Source organism: Salmo trutta, chromosome 15 (genome assembly GCF_901001165.1).
Source record: "Salmo trutta chromosome 15, fSalTru1.1, whole genome shotgun sequence".
Classification (NCBI taxonomy): domain Eukaryota; kingdom Metazoa; phylum Chordata; class Actinopteri; order Salmoniformes; family Salmonidae; genus Salmo; species Salmo trutta.
The window spans coordinates 56,147,401-56,174,497 of record NC_042971.1 but is presented as its reverse complement, the minus strand read 5'-3'; the positions used below and the strand labels follow the sequence as shown (position 1 = coordinate 56,174,497).

General features: G+C 43.8%; 1 protein-coding gene and 1 long non-coding RNA gene across 5 annotated transcripts in view; both read right to left on the bottom strand.

The window, feature by feature from the left end:
- Positions 1–27,097, bottom strand: part of LOC115149411 (rab GTPase-activating protein 1-like) — a 198,637-nt gene that overhangs the window by 68,876 nt on the left and 102,664 nt on the right. The window lies entirely within an intron of this gene.
- Positions 9,533–10,634, bottom strand: LOC115149414 (uncharacterized). The gene is made up of 3 exons (XR_003866862.1): positions 10,424–10,634; positions 9,992–10,099; positions 9,533–9,600 (listed from the first exon to the last, which is right to left on the bottom strand). It is a non-coding gene; the product is annotated as an uncharacterized LOC115149414 (long non-coding RNA).

Below are 27,097 nucleotides of genomic sequence, written 5' to 3'. Positions count from 1 at the left end.
TATGTGTCCTCCTGCCATAACCTGAGGGACAGCCAAATATGTGTCCTCCTGCCACAACCTGAGGGACAGCCAAATATGTGTCCTCCTGCCACAACCTGAGGGACAGCCAAATATGTGTCCTCCTGCCACAACCTGAGGGACAGCCAGTGAAAAGTGCAAAGTAATGTCGATAATATTTCCTATCTTGTTTTGTTTTGTCTTTCATTCCATGTGTCTTCTCAGTCATGTTGACACTGGTCTACTACCATTGCTTTAATGTATTGTTGTTCTCATTAATATTGTTGTTGTAGTTGTTGTTAATGGTAATCACATGTCCACTACTACGATTATTGCTGTTGGTCCCACCATGTATTTATATATAAATATATTTTACGATATGTATACTTTGACAATGTAAGTAAGAATGAACTTGCCATGTCAATAAAGTCGAGAGAGAGAGAGAGAGAGAGAGAGAGAGAGAGAGAGAGAGAGAGAGAGAGAGAGAGAGAGAGAGAGAGAGAGAGGAGAGAGAGAGAGAGAGAGGAGAGAGAGAGAGAGAGAGAGAGGAGAGAAAACAGTCAGTGGTCCATATAGTTCATTCCATTGAGATTGGCTGTTCTTCTGGAGTTAGAACGTCCCCAATTAACCACTGCTACTGTACATGAAGTCAAGTTAAAACCTGAGGAATCCAACAGGCTGACGAGTGTGGAAGCAAACAGTACAAATTCACCCACACCAGTCAACACCACCACAACATTCCTTTCTGGCTCCACCAGGGGCCAATGTTCTACTGTAAATCCCTCTCCCAAGAGCTACTGAGACAGTCAGTCAGATCAATAGTGCCCAAGAGCATGTCCCTCCCAGTCAGTCAGAGCATGTCCCTCCCAGTCAGCCAGTCAGCCAGTCAGAGCATGTCCCTCCCAGTCAGTCAGCCAGTCAGTCAGAGCATGTCCCTCCCAGTCAGTCAGTCAGATCATGTCCCTCCCAGTCAGTCAGTCAGTCAGTCAGATCATGTCCCTCCCAGTCAGCGAGTCAGTCAGTCAGAGCATGTCCCTCCCAGTCAGTCAGATCATGTCCCTCCCAGTCAGTCAGTCAGAGCATGTCCCTCCCAGTCAGTCAGTCAGAGCATGTCCCTCCCAGTCAGCCAGTCAGAGCATGTCCCTCCCAGTCAGCCAGTCAGAGCATGTTCCTCCCAGTCAGCCAGTCAGTCAGAGCATGTCCCTCCCAGTCAGTCAGTCAGATCATGTCCCTCCCAGTCAGCCAGATCATGTCCCTCCCAGTCAGCCAGTAAGTCAGTCAGTCAGAGCATGTCCCTCCCAGTCAGCCAGTCAGTCAGATCATGTCCCTCCCAGTCAGCCAGTCAGTCATTCAGAGCATGTCCCTCCCAGTCAGTCAGTCAGAGCATGTCCCTCCCAGTCAGCCAGTCAGAGCATGTCCCTCCCAGTCAGTCAGTCAGATCATGTCCCTCCCAGTCAGCGAGTCAGTCAGTCAGATCCTGTCCCTCCCAGTCAGTCAGTCAGAGCATGTCCCTCCCAGTCAGTCAGTCAGTCAGAGCATGTCCCTCCCAGTCAGCCAGTCAGTCAGTCAGATCATGTCCCTCCCAGTCAGTCAGCCAGTCAGTCAGATCATGTCCCTCCCAGTCAGCCAGTCAGTCAGTCAGAGCATGTCCCTCCCAGTCAGCCAGTCAGTCAGATCATGTCCCTCCCAGTCAGCCAGTCAGTCAGTCAGTCAGATCATGTTCCTCCCAGTCTGCCAGTCAGTCAGCCAGTAAGAGGATGTCTCTCCCAGTCAGCCAGACTGTCAGAGCATGGTACAGAGTGTTCCCCCTGTCTGTTCAGGCTGGATGCAGCCTTTCTGTTTGTTTGACTGACTCTCTGGGAGAGGAGAGGGGGAAGACAAGGGGGGATTGGAGAGAGGGAAGGCACCCAGAAGGCAGCATATCTGAGATGTGTACACACAACACATCTGACAGGCAGGGTCTGAGGCTGGCTCAGCTGAGAAAGGGGCTGAGACACAGTGTCTTAGACAGCCAGGGACTAGTGCTGGGCCCAGTGCCAGGGTCTGTCTCCAGCCACATAGATCCAGATGGAGACCCAGGGTTCTCTCCTACAGCTCTGTGTGGAGGCATCCCTGTTCAATAACCTCTGGTGCTGGTTGGTGTCTGTACAACACCCCAGGATGACCTGGAGAATGTCCAAAAACAAGCCAGGGCTCTTTGTCTAAAGTAAGACCCATCATTACAGAGTTCATTGACATGAGAGAGAAAGAGAGAAAAAGAGGTCTCAGCTTCTGTAGTGACAAGAGCTTCAAAACAAAACATTGGCACGGAACCATCCACATTGGTGCAGAAGAATCAACTTTTCCATACCCCTTGTCCTCCCAGTAGATGAGAAGATAGGGGTGTGTACTGTGCTATTCTGCACTATACTGGAACTGCTTCCTCTGCTCTATCAACCAATTATAGGGATTTCTGACGTAACCCTGTCTGTCTGTCTGTCTGCCTCTCTCTGTGTCTGCCTCTCTCTGTGTCTGCCTCTCTCTGTGTCTGCCTCTCTCTGTGTCTGCCTCTCTCTGTGTCTGCCTCTCTCTGTGTCTGCCTCTCTCTGTGTCTGCCTCCATGTCTCCATGTCTCTCTCCATGTCTCCATGTCTCTCTCCATGTCTCTCTCCATGTCTCTCTCCATGTCTCTCTCCATGTCTCTCTCCATGTCTCCATGTCTCTCTCCATGTCTCCATGTCTCTCTCCATGTCTCCATGTCTCTCTCTGTCACTTGACCAAAACAAACAAACAAAAACTTCTCAAATGTCACAACTGGCCGTCCCGTGGTGTAAAAGCAGACTGAGGGAACATTAGGTCACTATCACAGCAGGGGCTTATCCTGGCCCAGTTACCCCCCACGGCTGTGGTCCTGTGTGGCTCAGTTGGTAAGAGTGTGGTGCTAGCAACGCTAGGGTCGTGTGGGTTCAATTTCCGCTGGGGTCATGTGAAAATGTATACACTGTACTGTACTACTGTAAGTCTCCTTGGATAAAAGCGTCTGCTGAATGGCATGTTACGGCTAGTTTAAAAATGCTAACTTAGTGTACATTACATCCACATGGGACCAAAATGTTGACCCCTGAAGATCATCTTTGGCTGGAAAGACACAATAAAACAGTGTGAGGGTGTCTTTTCTTTTTACTGGGCTATATGACAGACACCCCAGAGGAACAAACCACATCCGACGATGACAAACCACTGGCCATTCTGACGGCATCACATGACAACAGGGCCACGTAACTATAGCGAGTGACGTAACCACGGCGAGTGACGTAACTATAGCGAGTGACGTAACCGCGGCGAGTGACGTAACCACGGCGAGTGACGTAACTATAGCGAGTGACGTAACTATAGCGAGTGACGTAACCGCGGCGAGTGACGTAACCACGGCGAGTGACGTAACTATAGCGAGTGACGTAACTATAGCGAGTGACGTAACTATAGCGAGTGACGTAACCGCGGCGAGTGACGTAACCACGGCGAGTGACGTAACTACAGCGAGTGACGTAACCGCGGCGAGTAACGTAACCGCGGCGAGTGACGTAACTATAGCGAGTGACGTAACCGCGGCGAGTGACGTAACCGCGGCGAGTGACGTAACTATAGCGAGTGACGTAACCGCGGCGAGTGACGTAACCGCGGCGAGTGACGTAACTATAGCGAGTGACGTAACCGCGGCGAGTGACGTAACCGCGGCGAGTGACGTAACTATAGCGAGTGACGTAACCACGGCGAGTGACGTAACTATAGCGAGTGACGTAACTATAGCGAGTGACGTAACTATAGCGAGTGACGTAACCGCGGCGAGTGACGTAACCACGGCGAGTGACGTAACTATAGCGAGTGACGTAACCGCGGTGAGTGACGTAACCACGGCGAGTGACGTAACCACGGCGAGTGACGTAACCGCGGCGAGTGACGTAACCGCGGCGAGTGACGTAACCGCGGCGAGTTGCGATAGAAACTAAGTTGCATGCTCAAGTTTATGAAAACACGTGTTTAGCTTATCTGTGAGCTCAGCCACAAATGAAGTCTGGAGAAATACATGTGACTGTTATACAGCCAAACCTGACTTCTCATTATACAGTACACAGAAAGAGGCCCTAATGTTACACAAGGTCATATGAAGGCAGAGAGACACAGTCACATATATACATCCATGCTACTGATAATACTGTACATCTACCATGGTATCCATTACAGGTTCATTAACCAGTACTCAGTACTGAGTAAATAAACATGGCAGTGAGCATGGAGCTGCTCACCACTAACAGCCTTATTAAAATCACAATGAAACACGGTGGCTGAACCATGCTAATGACCTGTGGTACGCCTCTGGGGGGTTGTGTGTGTGTGTGTGTGGTGTGTGGACATGTTTAACTATTCATCTGGGGACCAGAAGTTCCCACAAGAATAGTAAACAAACAAAATGTGACCAACTGGGGACATTTTGTTGGTCCCCACAGGGTCAAATGCTACTTCTAGGGGGTTTAGGGTTGAGGTTAAAATTACTGTTAGAATTACGTTAAGGGTTAGGAGCTAGGGTTAGGGTTAGGGTGAGGAGCTAGGGTTAGGTTTAGGGTGAGGAGCTAGGGTTAGGGTTAGGAGCTAGGGTTAGGTTTAGGGTGAGGAGCTAGGGTTAGGTTTAGGGTGAGGAGCTAGGGTTAGGTTTAGGGTGAGGAGCTAGGGTTAGGTTTAGGGTTAGGAGCTAGGATTAGGGTTAGGAGCTAGGGTTAGGTTTAGGGTTAGGCGCTAGGGTTAGGTGCTAGGTTTAGGGTTAGGAGCTAGGATTAGGGTTAGGAGCTAGGGTTAGGGTTAGGTTTAGGGTTAGGAGCTAGGGTTAGGTTTAGGGTGAGGAGCTAGGGTTAGGTTTAGGGTGAGGAGCTAGGGTTAGGTTCAGGGTTAGGAGCTAGGGTTAGGTTTAGGGTGAGGAGCTAGGGTTAGGTTTAGGGTTAGGAGCTAGGGTTAGGTTTAGGGTGAGGAGCTAGGGTTAGGTTTAGGGTGAGGAGCTAGGGTTAGGTTTAGGGTTAGGAGCTAGGGTTAGGTTTAGGGTTAGGAGCTAGGGTTAGGTTTAGGGTGAGGAGCTAGGGTTAGGTTCAGGGTTAGGAGCTAGGGTTAGGTTCAGGGTGAGGAGCTAGGGTTAGGTTCAGGGTTAGGAGCTAGGGTTAGGTTCAGGGTTAGGAGCTAGGGTTAGGTTTAGGGTTAGGAGCTAGGGTTAGGTTCAGGGTTAGGAGCTAGGGTTAGGTTCAGGGTTAGGAGCTAGGGTTAGGGTTAGGAGCTAGGGTTAGGTTCAGGGTTAGGAGCTAGGGTTAGGTTTAGGGTGAGGAGCTAGGGTTAGGTTTAGGGTTAGGAGCTAGGGTTAGGTTTAGGGTTAGGAGCTAGGGTTAGGTTTAGGGTTAGGAGCTAGGGTTAGGTTTAGGGTTAGGAGCTAGGGTTAGGTTTAGGGTGAGGAGCTAGGGTTAGGTTCAGGGTTAGGAGCTAGGGTTAGGTTCAGGGTGAGGAGCTAGGGTTAGGTTCAGGGTTAGGAGCTAGGGTTAGGTTCAGGGTTAGGAGCTAGGGTTAGGGTTAGGAGCTAGGGTTAGGTTCAGGGTTAGGAGCTAGGGTTAGGTTCAGGGTTAGGAGCTAGGGTTAGGGTTAGGAGCTAGGGTTAGGTTTAGGGTTAGGAGCTAGGGTTAGGTTCAGGGTTAGGAGCTAGGGTTAGGTTCAGGGTTAGGAGCTAGGGTTAGGTTTAGGGTGAGGAGCTAGGGTTAGGTTCAGGGTTAGGAGCTAGGGTTAGGTTCAGGGTTAGGAGCTAGGGTTAGGTTTAGGGTGAGGAGCTAGGGTTAGGTTCAGGGTTAGGAGCTAGGGTTAGGTTCAGGGTTAGGAGCTAGGGTTAGGTTTAGGGTGAGGAGCTAGGGTTAGGTTCAGGGTTAGGAGCTAGGGTTAGGTTCAGGGTTAGGAGCTAGGGTTAGGGTTAGGAGCTAGGGTTAGGTTTAGGGTGAGGAGCTAGGGTTAGGTTTAGGGTGAGGAGCTAGGGTTAGGTTCAGGGTTAGGAGCTAGGGTTAGGGTTAGGAGCTAGGGTTAGGTTTAGGGTTAGGAGCTAGGGTTAGGTTTAGGGTTAGGAGCTAGGATTAGGGTTAGGAGCTAGGGTTAGGTTTAGGGTTAGGCGCTAGGGTTAGGTGCTAGGTTTAGGGTTAGGAGCTAGGATTAGGGTTAGGAGCTAGGGTTAGGAGCTAGGGTTAGGGTTAGGAGCTAGGGTTAGGTTTAGGGTTAGGAGCTAGGGTTAGGGTTAGGAGCTAGGGTTAGGTTTAGGGTTAGGAGCTAGGGTTAGGGTTAAGAGCTAGGGTTAGGTTTAGGGTTAGGAGCTAGGGTTAGGAGCTAGGGTTAGGTTTAGGGTTAGGAGCTAGGGTTATGGTTAGATTTTTGGGTTAAAGTTAGGGTTAGCATTAGGGTAAGAGTACAGGTTAGGGTTAATAGGATTTTGAATGGGACTGTCCCCACAAGGTTAGCTGTGCAAGACTGTGTGTGTGTGTGTGTGTGTGTGTGTGTGTGTGTGTGTGTGTGTGTGTGTGTGTTATTACCAACCTCTGTACCCTGTATGGGACCGGAGTCACAGGAGGATTTGACTTTTTAAAACCAGCAAAAACCCAGAACAAAGAGCTCTTTAAAAGCATGCTTATGATGCACTTATCAAGCATTTTATTGCTACCAGTCCGATCGCTGGAGGGTGTGTATCATTTGTGCTCCCTCAAAGCTTTCTGTTTGAGAACACAGCCCCTATAATCACATGGGCTGCAAACTTATCTTAGGGAGAGAGATAGAGACAGATAAAGAGAGAGAGACAAGGAAAGAAAGAAAGTGAGATGGTGGTGCATATTAACCAAGAAATATACAACTATTAAAAGGCCCAGTGCAGTCAAAAGCATGATTTTCCTGTGTTTTATAAATATTTCCACACTATGAGATTGTAATGATACTGTGAAATTGTGAAAATGATAATGCCCTTTTAGTGTAAGATCTGTTTGAAAAGAACACCTGACATTTCAGCCTGTTTTGGTTGGCTAGGAAAGAGAGTTCCAAACCTCTCTGCCAATAAAAGCAAGTTTTCAGTTTTCCCCTCCCCACTCAGACCTCTCTCAGAAAAGTCCTAGCTTGAGAAATTGCTTTTTGCTGAGAATCTATTTTTGTTTATTTTTGACCATTTTAATTGAAAACAAATCACAGTAAGATACTTAATTGTTACCCAGAAATGATTTGATATTGAAATAAAAACAGCTGCATTTTACCAAGGAATGTACTCAGTGGTACTCATGTAAACTCCTACACACTGCTCACATGAGTAATATTAAACAGTGTGTGTGGTCAGCAGATGAAACTAATTTGGACTCAGAACAATGGCAGTGTCCGAATACCCATACTTACGTCCTAAATAGTAGGCCGTTTGAGTATGCAATAAATCAAGCATACATTAAATGCCCGGATGTCATACTAATTTTGGCTTTGACAACAGCTGATAATCAGCTGATCAATTAGATATGGGGATGCGCTACCGAAATCGGTTTTGTTCTCTTTAAACGTTAGTAACGCAGAAGCCTACATTCCTATTTTCCACATGCCTGGTCCCAACACTTCTCTTTTCTTCAATGTTCCACCTCAGTTTATCTGTGTTGATGCTATGCTGTATTAGTTTCTACCTGAACGGGTCTATATTAGTTTCTACCTGAACGGATCTATATTAGTTTCTACCTGAACGGTTACAGCCAGAACGGGTCTATATTAGTTTCTACCTGAACGGTTACAGCCTGAAAGGGTCTATATTACTTTCTACCTGAACGGTTACAACCTGAACGGGTCTATATTAGTTTCTACCTGAACGGGTCTATATTAGTTTCTACCTGAACGGGTCTGTATTAGTTTCTACCTGAACGGGTCTATATTAGTTTCTACCTGAACGGGTCTATATTAGTTTCTACCTGAACGGTTACAACCTGAACGGATCTATATTAGTTTCTACCTGAACGGGTCTATATTAGTTTCTACCTGAACGGTTACAACCTGAACGGGTCTATATTAGTTTCTACTTGAACGGGTCTATATTAGTTTCTACCTGAACGGGTCTGTATTAGTTTCTACCTGAACTGGTCTATATTTGTTTCTACCTGAACGGGTCTATATGAGTTTCTACCTGAACGGTTACAACCTGAACGGATCTATATTAGTTTCTACCTGAACGGGTCTATATTAGTTTCTACCTGAACGGTTACAACCTGAACGGGTCTATATTAGTTTCTACCTGAACGGTTACAGCCTGAACGGGTCTGTATTAGTTTCTACCTGAACGGGTCTATATTAGTTTCTACCTGAACGGGTCTATATTAGTTTCTACCTGAACGGTTACAGCCTGAACGGGTCTATATTAGTTTCTACCTGAACGGGTCTATATTAGTTTCTACCTGAACGGTTATAACCTGAACGGGTCTATATTAGTTTCTACCTGAACGGGTCTATATTAGTTTCTACCTGAACGGGTCTATATTAGTTTCTACCTGAACGGGTCTATATTAGTTTCTGTCTGAACGGTTACAGCCTGAACGGGTCTATATTAGTTTCTACCTGAACGGGTCTATATTAGTTTCTACCTGAACGGTTACAACCTGAACGGGTCTATATTAGTTTCTACCTGAACGGGTCTATATTAGTTTCTACCTGAACGGTTACAGCCTGAACGGGTCTATATTAGTTTCTACCTGAACGGTTACAACCTGAACGGGTCTATATTAGTTTCTACCTGAACGGTTACAACCTGAACGGGTCTATATTAGTTTCTACCTGAACGGGTCTATATTAGTTTCTACCTGAACGGGTCTATATTAGTTTCTACCTGAACGGTTACAGCCTGAACGGGTCTATATTAGTTTCTACCTGAACGGGTCTATATTAGTTTCTACCTGAACGGGTCTGTATTAGTTTCTACCTGAACGGTTACAGCCTGGAGGGATCTATATTAGTTTCTACCTGAACGGGTCTATATTAGTTTCTACCTGAACGGGTCTATATGAGTTTCTACCTGAACGGTTACAGCCTGAACGGGTCTATATTAGTTTCTACCTGAACGGGTCTATATTAGTTTCTACCTGAACGGGTCTATATTAGTTTCTACCTGAACGGTTACAGCCTGAACGGGTCTATATTAGTTTCTACCTGAACGGGTCTATATTAGTTTCTACCTGAACGGTTACAGCCTGAACGGGTCTATATTAGTTTCTACCTGAACGGGTCTATATTAGTTTCTGTCTGAACGGTTACAGCCTGAACGGATCTATATTAGTTTCTACCTGAACGGGTCTATATTAGTTTCTACCTGAACGGGTCTATATTAGTTTCTACCTGAACGGTTACAGCCTGAACGGGTCTATATTAGTTTCTACCTGAACGGGTCTATATTAGTTTCTGTCTGAACGGTTACAGCCTGAACTAGTCTATATTAGTTTCTACCTGAACGGGTCTATATTAGTTTCTACCTGAACGGTTACAGCCTGAACGGGTCTATATTAGTTTCTACCTGAACAGTTACAGCCTGAACGGGTCTATATTAGTTTCTACCTGAACGGTTACAGCCTGAACGGGTCTATATTAGTTTCTACCTGAACGGTTACAGCCTGAACGGGTCTATATTAGTTTCTACCTGAGCGGGTCTATATTAGTTTCTACCTGAACGGGTCTATATGAGTTTCTACCTGAACGGTTACAGCCTGAACGGGTCTATATTAGTTTCTACCTGAACGGTTACAGCCTGAACGGGTCTATATTAGTTTCTACCTGAGCGGGTCTATATTAGTTTCTACCTGAACGGGTCTATATGAGTTTCTACCTGAACGGTTACAGCCTGAATGGGTCTATATTAGTTTCTACCTGAACGGGTCTATATTAGTTTCTACCTGAACGGTTACAGCCTGGAGGGGTCTATATTAGTTTCTACCTGAACGGTTACAACCTGAACGGGTCTATATTAGTTTCTACCTGAACGGTTACAGCCTGAACGGGTCTATATTAGTTTCTACCTGAACGGTTACAGCCTGAACGGGTTTATATTAGTTTCTACCTGAACGGTTACAGCCTGAACGGGTCTGTATTAGTTTCTACCTGAACGGGTCTATATTAGTTTCTACCTGAACGGTTACAGCCTGAACGGGTCTATATTAGTTTCTACCTGAACGGTTACAGCCTGAACGGGTCTATATTAGTTTCTACCTGAGCGGGTCTATATTAGTTTCTACCTGAACGGGTCTATATTAGTTTCTACCTGAACGGTTACAGCCTGAACGGATCTATATTAGTTTCTACCTGAACGGGTCTATATTAGTTTCTACCTGAACGGTTACAGCCTGGAGGGGTCTATATTAGTTTCTACCTGAACGGTTACAACCTGAACGGGTCTATATTAGTTTCTACCTGAACGGTTACAGCCTGAACGGGTCTATATTAGTTTCTACCTGAACGATTACAGCCTGAACGGGTTTATATTAGTTTCTACCTGAACGGTTACAGCCTGAACGGGTCTATATTAGTTTCTACCTGAACGGGTCTATATTAGTTTCTACCTGAACGGTTACAGCCTGAACGGGTCTGTATTAGTTTCTACCTGAACGGATCTATATTAGTTTCTACCTGAACGGGTCTATATTAGTTTCTACCTGAACGGGTCTATATTAGTTTCTACCTGAACGGTTACAACCTGAACGGGTCTATATTAGTTTCTACCTGAACGGTTACAGCCTGAACGGGTCTATATTAGTTTCTACCTGAACGGTTACAGCCTGAACGGGTCTATATTAGTTTCTACCTGAACGGGTCTATATTAGTTTCTACCTGAACGGTTACAGCCTGAACGGGTTTATATTAGTTTCTACCTGAACGGTTACAGCCTGAACGGGTTTATATTAGTTTCTACCTGAACGGGTCTATATTAGTTTCTACCTGAACGGTTACAGCCTGAACGGGTCTATATTAGTTTCTACCTGAACGGGTCTATATTAGTTTCTACCTGAACGGTTACAGCCTGAACGGGTCTATATTAGTTTCTACCTGAACGGGTCTATATTAGTTTCTACCTGAACGGTTACAGCCTGAACGGGTCTGTATTAGTTTCTACCTGAACGGGTCTATATTAGTTTCTACCTGAACGGTTACAGCCTGAACGGGTCTATATTAGTTTCTACCTGAACGGTTACAGCCTGAACGGGTCTATATTAGTTTCTACCTGAGCGGGTCTATATTAGTTTCTACCTGAACGGTTACAGCCTGAACGGGTCTATATTAGTTTCTACCTGAGCGGGTCTATATTAGTTTCTACCTGAACGGGTCTATATTAGTTTCTACCTGAACGGTTACAGCCTGAACGGGTTTATATTAGTTTCTACCTGAACGGGTCTATATTAGTTTCTACCTGAACGGGACTATATTAGTTTCTACCTGAACGGGTCTATATTAGTTTCTACCTGAACGGTTACAGCCTGAAAGGGTCTATATTAGTTTCTACCTGAACGGTTACAGCCTGAATGGGTCTATATTAGTTTCTACCTGAACGGTTACAGCCTGAATGGGTCTATATTAGTTTCTACCTGAACGGTTACAGCCTGAACGGGTCTATATTAGTTTCTACCTGAACGGTTACAGCCTGAATGGGTCTAGTTTCATTCCACATAACCTGTTATGGTGAAAGTAATGGTAAGCTGCACTCCTTACTGTTTCAACTTGGAACTTCAGTTTGATAAAGCATGTGGCAGTCTAGCGATCTACACAAGTTCACAAAACTCTACTTCGATTATATATTGGTTAAGTATTTTTAGGATCTATGTAAAGGAGTGAAAGCTGGAGGGGCAGCTGTCGCCTGCATGGGTGAAAAAAAGTGTTAGAACCTTAAGCAAAAATACATGGTACGCTACTGTATGTTATCTTGACATTTATTGCTGTGCTGTACTTAGCTAATAAAGTGATCCTTTTTCTCTGAGAGCAACAACACTTTCCCATCTATTTCCTATGCTTCAATAGCACATTCATGTAAGTGTGAAGACATACATGTTAGAAATGTGCAAGTATTCCAGAGAAATGTACTGCAGTTGGAATAATACCTGTTACAGGGATTTACATGAAGTATGTTTGATGCTGAACGCTATCCTTTTCCATATATTTTAGGAGTTGAACGCTCCACCCACCGGAGTCAGCACGGAGGGAGGGGAGGCCACAGCTGCATCCTGGAAGAGGTATGCTGTGATGGATGAGGTGCTGTGGGGCTGCCATTGCATCACCCCACCGGTCATCATCTACTCATCCTCCCAAGGTGCAGCTGTGGGCTCCTCTCCTTCACAGGAGGGTCCAGATGTGGAGGCTGGAGAAGGAGCGGGAGGAGGAAGTGACTGCCATGGAGGCATGCCTTATGGTCATTTTACAGGCCATGATTAAGAAGTAGTATTAAGTATTCTGTATGTATTTTATTTATAGCTATTCATTTATTCATTTTGTACTATTTTTGGTGTCCAAGGATGAGTTCTGTTTTTTCATTTTAAAGTGTTTCATGTTTGTAATAAAAGTATAATTATATCTACAGTTGGTGTGTTGTTTAGAGCGTTGGGCCAGTAACCGAAAGGTTGCCGGATTGACAAGGTAAAAATCTGTCATTCTGCCCCTGAGCAAGGCAGTTAACCCACTGTTCCCCGAGCGCCAATGACATGGATGTCGATTAAGGCAGCCCCCCCCCCACCTCTCTGATTCAGAGGGGTTGAGTTAAATGTGGAAGACACATTTCAGTTGAAGACATTCAGTTGTACAACTGACTAGGTATCCCCCTTTCCTTTCCTTGTACTTTCAACATTTCATGATTAAAAATTGCCCCCGAGTTATATTGTTGAAGGTGGATGTTAACAACTAGCTAACTTGAAAGAAAAACATTTACCCCCACACTGCTATTGCTAGTAGAGGTCGGCCGATTATTACTTTTCAACGCCGATACCGATTATTGGAGGACCGGAAAATGTCGATGCCGATTAAATATATATATATATATATTTAAATGTATTTATTTATTTGTAATAATGGCAATTACAACAATACTGAATGAACACTTATTTTAACTTAATATAATACAGCAATAAAATCAATTTAGCCTCAAATAAATAATGAAACATGTTCAATTTGGTTTAAATAATGCAAAAACAAAGTGTTGGAGAAGAAAGAAAAAGTGCAATATGTGCCATGTAAGAAAGCTAACATTTAAGTTCCTTGCTCAGAACATGAGAACATATGAAAGCTGGTGGTTCCTTTTAACATGAGTCTTCAATATTCCCAGGTAAGAAGTTTTAGGTTGTAGTTATTATAGGAATTATAGGACTATTTCTCTCTATACCATTTGTATTTCATATACCTTTGACTATTGGATGTTCTTATAGGCACTATAGTATTGCCAGTGTAACAGTATAGCTTCCGTCCCTCTCCTCGCTCCTACCTGGGCTCGAACCAGGAACACATCGACAACAGCCACCCTCGAAGCGTCGTTACCCGTCGCTCTGCAAAAGCCACGGCCCTTGCAGAGCAAGGGGAACAACTACTTCAAGGTCTCAGAGCGAGTGATGTCACCGATTGAAACGCTATTAGCACGCACCCCGCTAACTAGCTAGCCATGTCACATCGGTTACACCAGCCTAATCTCGGAAGTCATAAACAGCTCAATGCTTGAAGCACAGCGAAGAGCTGCTGGCAAATGCACGAAAGTGCTGTTTGAATGAATGCTTACGAGCCTGCTGCTGCCTACCACCGCTCAGTCAGACTGCTCTGTCAAATATAATTATAACATAATAACACACAGAAATACGAGCCTTAGGTCTGAGCCACAGTCTTCCCTGTGGCTCAGATGGTAGAGCATGGTGTGTGCAACGCCAGGGTTGTGGGATCGATTCCCACGGGGGGCCAGTACAAAAAAAATGAAATGCATGAAATGAAATGTATGCATTCACTACTGTAAGTCGCTCTGGATAAGAGCGTCTGCTAAATTACTAAAATGTAAAAATTAATATGGTCAAATCCGGAAACTATCATTTAGAAAACAAAACGTTTATTCTTTCAGTGAAATACGGAACCGTTCCATATTTTATCTAACGGGTGGCATCCATAAGTCTAAATATTCCTGTTACATTGCACAACCTTCAATGTTATGTCATAATTACGTAAAATTCTGGCAAATTAATTACGGTCTTTGTTAGGAAGAAATAGTATTCACACAGTTCGCAACGAGCCAGGCGGCCCAAACTGCTGCATATACCCTGACTCTGTTGCACAGAACGCAAGAGAAGTGACACAATTTCCCTAGTTAAAAGAAATTCATGTTAGCAGGCAATATTAACTAAATATGCAGGTTTAAAAATATATACTTGTGTATTGATTTTAAGAAAGGCGTTGATGTTTATGGTTAGGTACATTCGTGCAACGATTGTGCTTTTTTTCGCGAATGAGCTTTTGTTAAATCATCCATTTGGCAAAGTAGGCTATGATTCAATGATAAATTAACAGGCACCGCCTGTTAAACTAGTAATATCATCAACCATGTGTAGCTAACTAGTGATTATGTTAAGATAGATTGCTTTTTATAAGATAAGTTTAATGCTAGCTAGCACATTACCTTGGCTCCTTGCTGCACTCCGATAACAGGTATTCAGCCTGCCAAGCAGTCTCCTCATGGAGTGCAATGTAAGATAAGTTTAATGCTAGCTAGCACATTACCTTGGCTCCTTGCTGCACTCCGATAACAGGTATTCAGCCTGCCAAGCAGTCTCCTCATGGAGTGCAATGTAATCAACCATAAAATGCAGATAACCGATTGTTATGAAAACTTGAAATGAGCCCTAATTAATCGGCCATTCCGATTAATCGGTCGACCTCTAATTGCTAGTATCCATTTTCTATTAAAGCTCACGTATCGGCATCTTGGCCTTAGAGCTTTTCGCTGTACTAAACTAAATAACCCATCTTCGATATAATAATAATTAACTGAAACAGAGCAGTAGCTTCTCCTCTACACAGCTAGGCTGCCCATAACAGCTGAAACAGAGCAGTATCTTCTCCTCAACACAGCTAGGCTGCCCATAACAGCTGAAACAGAGCAGTACCTTCTCCTCTACACAGCTAGGCTGCCCATAACAGCTGAAACAGAGCAGTACCTTCTCTACCACACAGCTAGGCTGCCCATAACAGCTGAAACAGAGCAGTACCTTCTCTACCACACAGCTAGGCTGCCCATAACAGCTGAAACAGAGCAGTACCTTCTCTACCACCCAGCTAGGCTGCCCATAACAGCTGAAACAAAGCAGTACCTTCTCTACCACCCAGCTAGGCTGCCCATAACAGCTGAAACAAAGCAGTACCTTCTCTACCACCCAGCTAGGCTGCCCATAACAGCTGAAACAGAGTAGTACCTAGCCAGTTGTTTTGCTCTACTCTTAGGTAGGCCTGTAATCTGAAGGCTATATACAGTAAGCCTATGTAGCTGGTCCAGACTGCCAGATATCAACCTGCATCTGTATCCCAGGGTGTCCAAGCGTGAGAGTAAGGCTGGGACCTTACGATACTATATTACCACGATACTTTGGTGCCGATATAACATGATATGTATTATGATTCTCACAATTCTCTATGTATTGCGAGTCCATGTTCAAAATATATTTCTCACCATATGTCTGCTGCAGAGGGACAAGAGAGATCCATGAGAAAACGAGTTTTGATCAGTCATGGAAATCAAAAAGCTGAAAACAAACTGGCTCCCAATTTAAAAAGAAGATGGAAAACGAGCTATGAGAAAAAGAATACTGAGTTTTGGTGCATGTACAGCTGACTAGCGCAAAAATAATATTTTGATTTTGTTAAGAAAAAAAAAAATCCAGATAGGTGACTATGGATTATCCCCCCATCACTAGATATGAGGGACTGGTGCTCTCGCACACACACACACACACACACACACACACACACACACACACACACACACACACACACACACACACACACACACACACACACACACACACACACACACACACTTATCAAAAATGAATTACCCTGGTTTCCATTATTGATGTTTATCTGGAACAGAACACTTTAAATAATGCAACTACACTTTCCACACAGTCACAGTTAGTGGCATCCACACACAGTCACAGTTAGTGGCATCCACACACAGTCACAGTTAGTGGCATCCACACACAGTCACAGTTAGTGGCATCCACACACAGTCACAGTTAGTGGCATCCACACACAGTCACAGTTAGTGGCATCCACACACAGTCACAGTTAGTGGCATCCACACACAGTCACAGTTAGTGGAATCCACACACAGTCACAGTTAGTGGCATCCACACACAGTCACAGTTAGTGGCATCCACACACAGTCACAGTTAGTGGCATCCACACACAGTCACAGTTAGTGGCATCCACACACAGTCACAGTTAGTGGCATCCACACACAGTCACAGTAGCAGACACAGCCACTGTCTGACTGGCTCAGCACAGAGACAGGGACCATCCAGCACTAGCTACCAAGACCATAGCGGCTGACCAACAGTCTGGTCACCAACAGACCAGACTTCTATCCCTGAAGTGTGGCAGCGTGTGCCCCCGTTTACTCTCTCTCATGATTTAAAAGCATTACATCGGTATAAGACATTTGGTGAACACTACGCTCTAAACCGATGCAATACCTTTAACCCTGGCAGTCCCGAGCAAAAATGATCTTTTCATTTATCTGACTTTATCTGCATGTCCAGCCCTTATATTTAGCCTTACAATGAAGTGTTTTACTATTTTCCTTTCAGGACAACCAGGGCTGCAAGTACAACAAAAAGTACAGAAATGGTTTGCTCAGTGGGAAATGAATATTCAACTAATCAGTGACAACTGTGTGGAGTTTGGAGTTTGTGACAGCAGCTATGTGACCTTATAACAGTATTATAGACACTATGTCCTGGGATTTACTATGATCTTCTATGTAGAAGAACCCCTTACAGTATTATAGACACTATGTCCTGGGATTTACTATGGTCTATGTAGAAGAACCCCTTACAGTATTATAGACACTATGTCCTGGGATTTACTATGGTCTATGTACAGTGCGGGGGAAAAGTATTTGATCCCCTGCTGATTTTGTACGTTTGCCCACTTACATAGAAATGATCAGTGTATGATTTTAATAGTAGGTTTATTTGAACAGTGAGAGACAGAATAACAACAAAAAAATCCAGAAAAACGCATGTCAAAAATGTTATAAAATGATTTGCATTTTAATGAGGGAAATAAGTATTTGACCCCTCTGCAAAACATGACTTAGTACTTGGTGGCAAAACCCTTGTTGGCAATCACAGAGGTCAGATGTTTCTTGTAGTTGGCCACCAGGTTTGCACACATCCCAGGAGGGATTTTGTCCCACTCCTCTTTGCAGATCTTCTCCAAGTCATTAAGGTTGAGGCTGACGTTTGGCAACTCGAACCTTCAGCTCCCTCCACAGATTTTCTATGGGATTAAGGTCTGGAGACTGGCTAGGCCACTCCAGGACCTTAATGTGCTTCTTCTTGAGCCACTCCTTTGTTGCCTTGGCCGTGTGTTTTGGGTCATTGTCATGCTGGAATACCCATCCACGACCCCTTTTCAATGCCCTGGCTGAGGGAAGGAGGTTCTCACCCAAGATTTGACGGTACATGGCCCCGTCCATCGTCCCTTTGATGCGGTGAAGTTGTCCTGTCCCCTTAGCAGAAAAACACCCCCAAAGCATGTTTCCACCTCCATGTTTGACAGTGGAGATGGTGTTCTTGGGGTCATAGGCAGCATTCCTCCTCCTCCAAACACGGCGAGTTGAGTTGATGTCAAAGAGCTCCATTTTGGTCTCATCTGACCACAACACTTTCACCAGTTGTCCTCTGAGTCATTCAGATGTTCATTGGCAAACTTCAGAAGGGCATGTATATGTATTCTTGAGCAGGGGGACCTTGCGGGCGCTGCAGGATTTCAGTCCTTCACGGCATAGTGTGTTACCAATTGTTTTCTTGGTGACTATGGTCCCAGCTGCCTTGAGATCATTGACAAGATCCTCCCGTGTAGTTCTGGGCTGATTCCTCACCGTTCTCATGATCATTGCAACTCCACGAGGTGAGATCTTGCATGGAGCCCCAGGCTGAGGGATATTGACAGTTATTTTGAGTTTGTGACAGCAGCTATGTGACCTTATAACAGTATTATAGACACTATGTCCTGGGATTTACTATGGTCTACTATGTAGAAGAACCCCTTACAGTATTATAGACACTATGTCCTGGGATTTACTATGGTCTTCTATGTAGAAGAACCCTTTACAGTATTATATACACTATGTCCTGGGTTTACTATGGTCTTCTATGTAGAAGAACCCTTACAGTATTATAGACACTATGTCCTGGGTTTACTATGGTCTTCTATGTAGAAGAACCCTTACAGTATTATAGACACTATGTCCTGGGATTTACTATGGTCTACTATGTAGAAGAACCCTTACAGTATTATAGACACTATGTCCTAGGATTTACTATGGTCTATGTAGAAGAACCCCTTACAGTATTATATACACTATGTCCTGGGATTTACTATGGTCTACTATGTAGAAGAACCCTTACAGTATTATCGACACTATGTCCTGGGATTTACTATGGTCTTCTATGTAGAAGAACCCTTTACAGTATTATAGACACTATGTCCTGGGATTTACTATGGTCTACTATGTAGAAGAACCCCTTACAGTATTATAGACACTATGTCCTGGGATTTACTATGATCTATGTAGAAGAACCCCTTACAGTATTATAGACACTATGTCCTGGGATTTACTATGGTCTATGTAGAAGAACCCCTTACAGTATTATAGACACTATGTCCTGGGATTTACTATGATCTATGTAGAAGAATCCCTTACAGTATTATAGTCACTATGTCCTGGGATTTACTATGGTCTATGTAGAAGAACCCTTACAGTATTATAGACACTATGACCTGGGATTTACTATGATCTACTATGTAGAAGAACCCTTACAGTATTATAGACACTATGTCCTGAGATTTACTATGGTCTATGTAGAATAACCCCTTACAGTATTATAGACACTATGTCCTGGGATTTACTATGGTCTACTATGTAGAATAACCCCTTACAGTATTATAGACACTATGTCCTGGGATTTACTATGATCTACTATGTAGAAGAACCCTTACAGTATTATAGACACTATGTCCTGGGATTTACTATGGTCTACTATGTAGAATAACCCCTTACAGTATTATAGACACTATGTCCTGGGATTTACTATGATCTATGTAGAATAACCCCTTACAGTATTATAGACACTATGTCCTGGGATTTACTATGATCTATGTAGAAGAACCCCTTACAGTATTATAGACACTATGTCCTGGGATTTACTATGGTCTATGTAGAATAACCCCTTACAGTATTATAGACACTATGTCCTGGGATTTCCTATGGTCTTCTATGTAGAAGAACCCCTTACAGTATTATAGACACTATGTCCTGGGATTTACTATGATCTATGTAGAAGAACCCTTACAGTATTATAGACACTATGTCCTGGGATTTACTATGGTCTATGTAGAAGAACCCTTACAGTATTATAGACACTATGTCCTGGGATTTACTATGGTCTATGTAGAATAACCCCTTACAGTATTATAGACACTATGTCCTGGGATTTACTATGATCTATGTAGAAGAACCCCTTACAGTATTATAGACACTATGTCCTGGGATTTACTATGATCTATGTAGAAGAACCCTTACAGTATTATAGACACTATGTCCTAGGATTTGCTATGGTCTATGTAGAAGAACCCCTTACAGTATTATAGACACTATGTCCTGGGATTTACTATGGTCTATGTAGAATAACCCCTTACAGTATTATAGACACTATGTCCTGGGATTTACTATGGTCTATGTAGAATAACCCCTTACAGTATTATAGACACTATGTCCTGGGATTTACTATGATCTATGTAGAAGAACCCCTTACAGTATTATAGACACTATGTCCTGGGATTTACTATGATCTATGTAGAAGAACCCTTACAGTATTATAGACACTATGTCCTAGGATTTGCTATGGTCTATGTAGAAGAACCCCTTACAGTATTATAGACACTATGTCCTGGGATTTACTATGGTCTATGTAGAATAACCCCTTACAGTATTATAGACACTATGTCCTGGGATTTCCTATGGTCTTCTATGTAGAATAACCCCTTACAGTATTATAGACACTATGTCCTGGGATTTACTATGATCTATGTAGAAGAACCCTTACAGTATTATAGACACTATGTCCTGGGATTTACTATGACCTATGTAGAAGAACCCTTACAGTATTATAGACACTATGTCCTGGGATTTACTATGACCTATTATGTAGAAGAACCCTTACAGTATTATAGACACTATGTCCTGGGATTTACTATGGTCTATGTAGAAGAACCCCTTACAGTATTATAGACACTATGTCCTGGGATTTACTATGGTCTTCTATGTAGAAGAACCCCTTACAGTATTATAGACACTATGTCCTGGGATTTACTATGATCTATGTAGAAGAACCCTTACAGTATTATAGACACTATGTCCTGGGATTTACTATGGTCTATGTAGAAGAACCCCTTACAGTATTATAGACACTATGTCCTGGGATTTACTATGATCTATGTAGAAGAACCCTTACAGTATTATAGACACTATGTCCTGGGATTTACTATGGTCTATGTAGAAGAACCCCTTACAGTATTATAGACACTATGTCCTGGGATTTACTATGGTCTTCTATGTAGAAGAACCCCTTACAGTATTATAGACACTATGTCCTGGGATTTACTATGGTCTTCTATGTAGAAGAACCCCTTACAGTATTATAGACACTATGTCCTGGGATTTACTATGGTCTATGTAGAAGAACCCTTACAGTATTATAGACACTATGTCCTGGGATTTACTATGGTCTATGTAGAAGAACCCTTTACAGTAGTATAGACACTATGTCCTGGGATTTACTATGATCTATGTAGAAGAACCCCTTACAGTATTATAGACACTATGACCTGGGATTTACTATGGTCTATGTAGAAGAACCCCTTACAGTATTATAGACACTATGTCCTGGGATTTACTATGGTCTATGTAGAAGAACCCCTTACAGTATTATAGACACTATGTCCTGGGATTTACTATGGTCTTCTATGTAGAATAACCCCTTACAGTATTATAGACACTATGACCTGGGATTTACTATGGTCTATGTAGAAGAACCCCTTACAGTATTATAGACACTATGTCCTGGGATTTACTATGATCTATGTAGAAGAACCCTTTACAGTATTATAGACACTATGTCCTGGGATTTACTATGGTCTATGTAGAAGAACCCCTTACAGTATTATAGACACTATGTCCTGGGATTTACTATGGTCTATGTAGAAGAACCCCTTACAGTATTATAGACACTATGTCCTGGGATTTACTATGATCTATGTAAAAGAACCCTTTACAGTATTATAGACACTATGTCCTGGGATTTACTATGGTATTCTATGTAGAAGAAACCCTTACAGTATTATAGACACTATGTCCTGGGATTTACTATGGTCTTCTATGTAGAAGAACCCCTTACAGTATTATAGACACTATGTCCTGGGATTTACTATGGTCTTCTATGTAGAAGAACCCCTTACAGTATTATAGACACTATGTCCTGGGATTTACTATGGTCTTCTATGTAGAAGAACCCCTTACAGTATTATAGACACTATGTCCTGGGATTTACTATGATATATGTAGAAGAACCCTTACAGTATTATAGACACTATGTCCTGGGATTTACTATGGTCTATGTAGAAGAACCCTTACAGTATTATAGACACTATGTCCTGGGATTTACTATGGTCTATGTAGAAGAACCCTTACAGTATTATAGACACTATGTCCTGGGATTTACTATGATCTATGTAGAAGAACCCTTACAGTATTATAGACACTATGTCCTGGGATTTACTATGATCTATGTAGAAGAACCCCTTACAGTATTATAGACACTATGTCCTGGGATTTACTATGATCTATGTAGAAGAACCCTTACTTACAGACACTTTTGTAAAAAGACCCGGCCCGCAGTTATAATTCTTTGGGATCCGCCCTTGTCACACAAACACCACTCTAGTCATCCCCCGTTAATCCCACAGACCAACGGTTATCCATCCCGCAGACCAACGGTTATCCATCCCGCAGACCAACGGTTATCCATCCCGCAGACCAACGGTTATCCATCCCGCAGACCAACGGTTATCCATCCCGCAGACCAACGGTTATCCATCCCGCAGACCAACGGTTATCCATCCCGCAGACCAACGGTTATCCATCTCGCAGACCAACAGTTATCCATCCCACAGACCAACGGTTATCCATCCCGCAGACCAACGGTTATCCATCCCGCAGACCAACGGTTATCCATCCCGCAGACCAACGGTTATCCATCCCGCAGACCAACGGTTATCCATCCCGCAGACCAACGGTTATCCATCCCGCAGACCAACGGTTATCCATCCCGCAGACCAACGGTTATCCATCTCGCAGACCAACAGTTATCCATCCCACAGACCAACGGTTATCCATCCCACAGACCAACGGTTATCCATCCCGCAGACCAACGGTTATCCATCCCGCAGACCAACGGTTATCCATCCCGCAGACCAACGGTTATCCCTCCATCCCACAGACCAACGGTTATCCCTCCATCCCACAGACTAACGGTTATCCCTCCATCCCGCAGACCAACGGTTATCCATCCCACAGACCAACGGTTATCCATCCCGCAGACCAACGGTTATCCATCCCGCAGACCAACGGTTATCCATCCCACAGACCAACGGTTATCCATCTCACAGACCAACGGTTATCCATCCCGCAGACCAACGGTTATCCCTCCATCCCACAGACTAACGGTTATCCCTCCATCCCACAGACCAACGGTTATCCCTCCATCCCACAGACCAACGGTTATCCCTCCATCCCACAGACTAACGGTTATCCCTCCATCCCACAGACCAACGGTTATCCATGGATGCAAAATAAATAGATTAAGCAATTGGTTCAACCCAGACGACTGTATATAAAACACAATTCTTAAAAGGGGCTTATATGAGTCCAAAACACACCAGCGTTACCATGGCACTTATTTGGTTAAGATCCATGAGGGGAAGCGAATCATATATATAGTTTTGTTGTGGGGTGAAAGTATTAGTCAGTGATAATTATCTGTTAGACCCATGTACGGTTGGTTATACCAATCTCCAGCTAACAAAGACAAACTCCTTAATGCACCAAGTGGACCAAACGGACCGACTGCCTCCCTCTCTCCCTCCATCCATCAAGACTGTGTTTCTACATCCATAGAGAAAGACTGAAACCAAGAGAGCAGGAGAATGTACAGAAGAATATAGGAATAAACAAACAACTGAATGGTGGGCAGAACCAAGGCCCCAAACAACACACAGAACCACTATTTTATTTTTTTTCTCCCAGTCCAGTCTTTGTTACAGTACATGAACCCTGGTCAAAAGTCGTGCACTATATAAGGATGGAACAGGGTGTCATTTGGGATGCACCCTAGACTGGGGCCTGTATTGGCCCTAGGCTGCATCAACTGATAAGGATCCATGTTTAAGTTCGGGAGGGTCATCTCAGACCCTGAGATCCTTTAACACTAGAAAATGTGGGCCTCGAGGGGGGCTTTGAGCCAATGAGCAGTCATTTTGACTCAAAAGATTCTAACAGTCTAATAAATACATTTCATAAATGCTAGTGGAAAAATAATCCTTTGGTTGTGTTTATGAAGGTTTTGGGTAACAGAATAGAAAACAAAATGTTATTTCAAAGAACACAATAGCATTTTCATTAGTTTATGTGACTGTAGGCTATCTGTTGCCGCGTGCTCATGTGTGGGGAAAATATATATATTTTTAAATGGAGCTTATCGCTTCAATTTTCTGAGTTAGTTATTTGGCAATGGTAAGGGTTTGGAAACTCTGAATCGGCTCTTTCTGATAATATATAGAAATCATGTCTTACCTGTGACTGTAGGATTTGAAAAAGTCACTTTTTGGCACTCCAGGGAAGAAAATAACATGTCCTCCTTTAAAACTGCTTATAACACAAACTCTGTTTGAAATATCGGAATTCTTACACCAACGCGTGTTAAATAGACATATTTAGGAAAAGTCAAGGAGGCAGGGGGCATGACTTTAAAAAATGGCAGAGATATTTTCATTTAAATTCATATTGAGTGAAAATGACTCACTCTGCTCTTCTAGTGTTAAAAAGCCCAGTGAAATAACAAGAGCCTTTGCGTGAGTGGGGAGGGAGGGAGGGAGAAAAACACAGACTGTTTGGTGATGCTGGTGGTTAGTGATGGAGCGTGTGTGTGTGTGTGTGTGTGTGTGTGTGTGTGTGTGTCTTCCGCAGGAAGCACTGTAACCCTTTCCTCCATTGTTAACAGTTCAGGTTTATCCTAACACAATGGGTGAAAAGGCAGTTTGTTTTTCTTACTTGGGGCTGATTATGAGACCTGGAGTGGGGCGATGAAAGCCCTACACCGGGCAGTATGGTGGGAGGGAGAGTGGGAGAGAGGGAGAGATAGAGTGTGTGAAAAAGAGGGGGAAAGAGGGAGAGATAGTCTGTGACAGAGAGAGTGAGAGAGAGCGAGAGAGAGATCTCACATCCTCCCCTGGCCCTGTGTGGAGCAGCCACCTGCCCTCCCTCAGATAGCCACCCTCAGCCCTGAATACAAAGCCCTTCTGGGCAGAGGTGTGTGGGGTGGCCTCCGTACAGCATGGCTAGCTCCTCTGGCTCCAGCTAACAGGCTACTTAACAAGCTAGCAGACTACCGGCTCCAAGCAGGGACACACACAGAGCTAAGAATAACCTATGAAAGATCTTTAGATGAACTATGCCTGATTTAAAAGATAATGCACCCAAATTGGTCAAGATTAAAGATGTGGTGATCCCAGATATGTTGTGTGTGGTAATGATCAGTCGATAACACATCTGAGAAAGTATTTGACGGATAAGAGACGGAAAAACAGTGTGTGTGTGTGTAGTTTTCGTTTCCGCCCATGTGTGTGGGTGTGTAGTCCTCCAGTAAAGTTAGGGCCTCAATGCTCAGTTCACTGGAAACAGTTTTGTCCCCGAGTTGGCATGGATGTTCCCAGTACCACGCCAGCTCGCACAACATCCTAATATGGCACTGCAGAGAGCAGGTCATTATGGGAGCTTGAGTCCCCAGAGATCACTAGCCCTCGTTTTGATGTTTTCCCACAGGAAAGAGAAAGGAGAGACGGCCACGGCTCTTTGGTCAGCAAAGCAAAAAACCTTTCCTCCAGTTTTGCCCCTTTCTAAAGTACCATCAACTGACTGCTGGGTGGAGTAGAGTTCAACTAACTGGGTGGAGTAGAGTTCAACTAACTGGGTGGAGTAGAGTTCAACTAACTGGGTGGAGTAGAGTTCAACTAACTGGGTGGAGTAGAGTTCAACTAACTGGGTGGAGTAGAGTTCAACTAACTGGGTGGAGTAGAGTTCAACTAACTGGGTGGAGTAGAGTTCAACTAACTGGGTGGAGTAGAGTTCAACTAACTGGGTGGAGTAGAGTTCAACTAACTGGGTGGAGTAGAGTTCAACTAACTGGTGGAGTAGAGTTCAACTAACTGGTGGAGTAGAGTTCAACTAACTGGTGGAGTAGAGTTCAACTAACTGGTGGAGTAGAGTTCAACTAACTGGTGGAGTAGAGTTCAACTAACTGGTGGAGTAGAGTTCAACTAACTGGGTGGAATAGAGTTCAACTAACTGGGTGGAGTAGAGTTCAACTAACTGGGTGGAGTAGAGTTCAACTAACTGGGTGGAGTAGAGTTCAACTAACTGGGTGGAGTAGAGTTCAACTAACTGGGTGGAGTAGAGTTCAACTAACTGGGTGGAGTAGAGTTCAACTAACTGGTGGAGTAGAGTTCAACTAACTGGTGGAGTAGAGTTCAACTAACTGGGTGGAGTAGAGTTCAACTAACTGGGTGGAGTAGAGTTCAACTAACTGGGTGGAGTAGAGTTCAACTAACTGGTGGAGTAGAGTTCAACTAACTGGTGGAGTAGAGTTCAACTAACTGGGTGGAGTAGAGTTCAACTAACTGGGTGGAGTAGAGTTCAACTAACTGGGTGGAGTAGAGTTCAACTAACTGGGTGGAGTAGAGTTCAACTAACTGGGTGGAGTAGAGTTCAACTAACTGGGTGGAATAGAGTTCAACTAACTGGTGGAGTAGAGTTCAACTAACTGGGTGGAATAGAGTTCAACTAACTGGGTGGAGTAGAGTTCAACTAACTGGGTGGAATAGAGTTCAACTAACTGGGTGGAATAGAGTTCAACTAACTGGTGGAGTAGAGTTCAACTAACTGGGTGGAATAGAGTTCAACTAACTGGGTGGAGTAGAGTTCAACTAACTGGGTGGAGTAGAGGTCAACTAACTGGTGGAATAGAGTTCAACTAACTGGGTGGAGTAGAGTTCAACTAACTGGTGGAATAGAGTTCAACTAACTGGGTGGAGTAGAGTTCAACTAACTGGTGGAGTAGAGTTCAACTAACTGGTGGAGTAGAGTTCAACTAACTGGGTGGAGTAGAGTTCAACTAACTGGGTGGAGTAGAGTTCAACTAACTGGGTGGAGTAGAGTTCAACTAACTGGTGGAGTAGAGTTCAACTAACTGGGTGGAGTAGAGTTCAACTAACTGGTGGAGTAGAGTTCAACTAACTGGTGGAGTAGAGTTCAACTAACTGGGTGGAGTAGAGTTCAACTAACTGGGTGGAGTAGAGGTCAACTAACTGGTGGAGTAGAGTTCAACTAACTGGGTGGAGTAGAGTTCAACTAACTGGGTGGAGTAGAGTTCAACTAACTGGGTGGAGTAGAGTTCAACTAACTGGGTGGAGTAGAGTTCAACTAACTGGGTGG